The sequence below is a fragment of the Peromyscus leucopus genome, chromosome X (assembly GCF_004664715.2).
Source record: "Peromyscus leucopus breed LL Stock chromosome X, UCI_PerLeu_2.1, whole genome shotgun sequence".
Classification (NCBI taxonomy): domain Eukaryota; kingdom Metazoa; phylum Chordata; class Mammalia; order Rodentia; family Cricetidae; genus Peromyscus; species Peromyscus leucopus.
The window spans coordinates 23,530,108-23,535,036 of NC_051083.1; the positions used below are offsets into that span (position 1 = coordinate 23,530,108).

Genomic DNA, 4,929 nt, shown 5'->3' on the forward strand with positions numbered 1-4,929 from the left:
CTAGCAAATGCTGTTTGAATTCTTCTGTCTAAGATGGCAGGCTGTGGAATCTTCCCTGTTGGTCACATACCTAAAAACAACAACATGCACATTTATACAGTAGGGCTACACCATGCTTTTTATGAAACATTCTTGTCTCCCCATTTCTTGCAACAGGATGTTTATGCACTTCCCATTGATCTCCACAGCTCACTCTAAGAAATTCACCCTGATTTTGATATCAGTGTGCTCTGGAAGCTGCCATGTAGCAGAAAGTGTAGGTTTTCTTCATTGCTTATTATACCACAAATACATTATGAAGTACAAAGAGATCAGGTTTAAAAAGAAAGTCAAATTTTCCTTCTCTTTTTACCACCCATTTACACACTTTGGCTATTTTTAAGTATATGCTTATAGTATGGTATGCTCTCAAGACGTGACCATAGTAAGAAATAACATTGTGTAAATTTACATAGCTTTATATCAGTTGTTTGTAAGAACTTAAGAGTCACCTGGAAAGAAGAAGCGCAATTAAGGGATTCTCTCTATCAAATTACCTAGAGTCAAGTCTATAGGACATTTTCTTGGTTAGTAATTTTCTTGATTAGTATTATGTAGGATGTCCTGGCAGAAGGTGGGCAGTACAAAACCTGGGCCTCTGGTAATGGATTATATAAAAATGCACATTGAGCAAGCTATGGGTGCTGGGATGATTTGTATGTCCTGTGGGAGCCCTTCTTGGGTTCTTTGTGGCGTTACCCAGCAGGTCCGTATAGAGGATGATTAGGACCATGGGCCTGAGTGCAGGTGTTTGAGATGGTCTGCACTTGGCTGTGCTGGGGGATGGTCTGTATGTCAAGTTTTTCTGATTGGTTAATAAATAAAACCTGATCGGCCGTGGCTAGGCAGGAAGATAGGCGGGACTAACAGAGAGGAGAAATAAAAAGGGACAGGAAGGCAGAAGGACGCTGCAGCCACCGAAATGACCAGAGATGCTGCAGCTGCCGCAATGACCAGAGATGCTGCAGCCGCCGCCATGACCAGCAGCCTGTGAAGACGCCGATAAGCCACCAGCCACGTGGCGAGGTATAGATTGTAGAAATGGATTAATTTAAGATAAAGGAAGAGTTAGCAAGAAGCCTGCCACGGCCATACAGTTTGAAAGAAAAATAAGTCTTGTGTTTACTTGGTTGGGTCTGAGCGGCTGTGGGACTGGCGGGTAGCAGAGATTTGTCCTGACAGTGGGCAAGGCAGGAAAACTTTTAAGCTACATATGGGGGGCAACTCAGTAAGCAGTGTTTTTCCATGGCTCCTGCTTGACTCATTTTCTGTCTGGTTTCTGCCTTGAGTGTCTGCCCAAATCTGTTGAGATGATGCACTATGATGTGGCAATGTGAGCCACGTGAACCATTTCCTCTCCAAGTTGAATTTGGTCATGGAGTTTTTATCACAGTAGTACAAACCCTAACTAGTATCATTAAAGTAACAGTTTGAAGTAAAACACAGAAAGATAAAAGGAGGATTTTTTTCTATTCAAAACAAAATACCCCATGGTTTTATGTACATACAATCTGTTATTACTGACAATATATACTTTGTGTCTCTATCTAAGATGTTTCTACAAGGTAAGTTGGTCTCAAGTCTCCAATGAAGACACTTTGCTCAAAGTGAAATGTCTATCCTTCCAGCACACAGATAATGGAGGGCAAGGAATGGGGGATGAGAGCTTATATATTTTTCTTTTCTTTCAAATAACTATCTCTGCTTTGCCCATCAGGCATTGTAGAACTTATTTGATGCATGATTTCAAAAAGGAAATTCCTCTTTTAAAGACTATTCACATACAAAGGGAAGTTAAGCACTCTGGTCATCTATTGCCAAATATGGCTAGGAAGTTGTGTTCTTTGCTCATAATCCACCATTCAGCCTTAGTAGCTATGGAAACAAGAATTTTTAAAGTGAGTTAATTCTCTGTCAGCTGGCACTCACTATATTTGGTCTTCCTAACAGGGAAAAAGAGGCAAGTATTTTACCTTCCCAGGTGGTTTTATTAATCACATTCAATTTCACAGGACAAAGAATGCCAGAAACGGCCATTGACATGTGGGTAAGTGTGTGTAAACGCTGCTGAATATCTTAAGTGTCTAGAAGCCCCATGTGGGACTGCAGGTAATCAGTGAGCTGCCTTGCAGGTTTTAATTGTGTAGGTCCCTGATGTTGAGTTTATGAATTAACCTCTCTCTGTTGTTTCCTTACCTACAAAATGGGGAAATGATTAGATGGGTGCCCTTAGAGAGTCAGATGTACGAATACTCCTGAAGTGTTTAAATGGGTTTCCTTACCTACAAAATGGGGGAAATGATTAGATGGGTGTCCTTAGAGAGTCAGATGTATGAATACTCCTGAAGTGTTTAAATGAGGTTCTCCTTAGGCCAAGGACAGGAGTGAATGGAAAAGATTGTGGGATCAAGGGGTTGGAGAGACATTGCTCTGAGCTGAAATGTCTGCCTAATAGAATTTCTTTTTTCTGAAGGTTTTTCCACTCTTTCTCTGACTGCATATATGGGCATTTACTGTTACTGGGAAGAACGTCTGTGATCCTGCCACCTTCTAAATGAATCTTTTTATCCATAATACACAAAGGTATAAAAGCTTTATGTTATATATGGGAGCTTTCAAATATGGTCTTTATTGAATCACACGCATCTACTCCACATGTTTCAAACACCTGTAGAAACAGATGCTGCCATGCTAGCTCATTTTTTTTTTTTCTGGAACAACAGCAATCTTCATTGTGTTTACAGTACTACTTCAAATCACACTGTTCTTGTAGTCCATTGCCTCGGGCCTGCCTTGGAAAGGAAGATGATGTGGGCAGGGTGTTACCCAAGCCACCATGAATTGTGAACCCATCTTGCTGATGAAACTTCCCTAGTAGAACAGATAGTGCCTTCATCAGTCAGGAAGCACATTCTACAGAGACTTTAGAGCAGGGGGTAGCTGTTAGGGAAGGTTTCCTGGCAAGGAGATTCAGTGTGTAGGCCCCTTCAACCTTCTGCATGCACAGTTATCAGTGACATTATCCACATGCCTAGTGAGTAAATGACTCACCTCGTTCCTTTATGCTAAATGATCTAGTATTTGTATTTTTCTCCTTTTCATCCTAAGATTGGAATTGAGAAAAGGTGCAAAGAAGTTAGTTAAAAGTTACAGTACAGCGTGTAAATTTTCTGTGAAAGAAGATATTTGCTCACACAAAATATGTCAGGATTCTTTTTGTTTCACTGAAATGAAGCTAATTACCTAAAGAGAAATTTTAAGTAAGAGATGTGCTATAATTGGAAATAACTTTCATGGATTTATATGATTTTATGTGTTAATCATCCATTTCCCCTATTCCTCTGACTCACTCTCTGGACAATTTTACACATAGATTTTGGTTTACAGATAATAAAGAAGAATTCAGGGTTTTGTGCATGTTAGATAATCACTTTACCACTGAGGTCTATCCCCGGCCATATTACAGATAGATGTTGACAAGCATACTCTTTCTGGTTTCAATTATAAAATAGGTATAGCTTTCTTTAGAGAAGTGTACATTTCTGTAAAATTCACAAAGAGGAATAGCATTGTACACTATCATTTATGAGGTCTATCATTATGTACAGATCTCTTTTAATACACATATATGTATACACAGATTTATGTCAATTGTGTTATTATTTTTACATAAATGAGTATACTATGTGAATTATTTTCATTTTCTTTCACAGATGATTTCAGTTTGTAACAGTCATGAAATGCTATAGTACTGTATTTTAGAAATGACAATTAATTTGAGCATTCCTCTGCTTTTTCCTCTCTCTATGGTATTAGAATATTTAGAAATTGCAAATACGGATAAAATAAGCCTGGCATTACATAAGATCCTGCAAACTCTCTTCTCATTGTCAGTTCTAAGCATTGAAATTCCTAGTCAACAAATATTATTATCTACTCTGTGAAGAATAATAATCTGTACAGAGACCACTGAAACATCTCTATGTGACAACAGGGACAAGGTATGAGAGCTCAGTGCTCTCTAAGCCATGACTCCTTCTGTTTTCCTGCCTTCCCTTGTATTCTCACTGACTCTATTCTTCTTTGATGCCTTCTTCAGATTGCCAACATGAAGGAGTACATCTTCAAGTTCAGTGGCCTGATTTGTACATCAGCTTTGGTATTGAAATCATCCTTGCAAACAGCCAATGCTGGCGCCTGTGGGAGTTTAACAACAAGCTGTGCAATTTGTGTCAATTGGACTCTGGGAAGCTTATTACACTCAGGACTTTAACATCTCTGGGTCTATGACCAGGATGTTGGTTCACACCCCTATCAATGAACCTGGAACAAGTCATCTGAATTTCAGTATTTACAAGTCCTGATAGCATGGGCCATTTTGATGAAAATCCTAGTCCTGATTTTCACTTCAGTGGCCATTAAGCTCAGCTGTATGGAAGACCAATTCATTGAGATCCAGCTGTTTTACAAGATGTCTGCCATAATTTTGGCTGTGAGCAGCCTTTTCACACTTGTTACTGTGACCTTGAACCACCTTAGACATGTATGGGCAAACCACTCTTGACTTTTCACCCGACTTTCCCGTTAAAAAGGAGGACATTATAAAGAAACACTGCACAAAGTGTTCCCAATGGGTGTCCTGACAGCCACGATGTCACTCTTTGGCGTGATTTTGTTTTCTGTGAGATGATCTCTTTGACAGTACAGAGTCAGGTGAAGGCCCAGTGTGCTTCCAACCTGGCTGAGCAAAAGGTCTGAAGTGAGGGCTCTGGCATTTTAACATCTGCCAGGAGAATCCTTTGAAGAAATTGCCCATTTGTACACAGTACTGTGTAATCACCAATTCATTCTATATAAAATATCAACTTGATTTCTGGGAGTGTGTCTAAG

The 4,929-nt window shown here is 39.6% G+C and overlaps 1 pseudogene; it reads left to right on the plus strand.

Annotated features, from left to right (window-relative positions):
• The first annotated feature begins 4,147 nt into the window (after positions 1–4,147).
• On the plus strand, positions 4,148–4,797 carry LOC114687839 (annotated as a pseudogene).
• Positions 4,798–4,929: the final 132 nt, after the last annotated feature.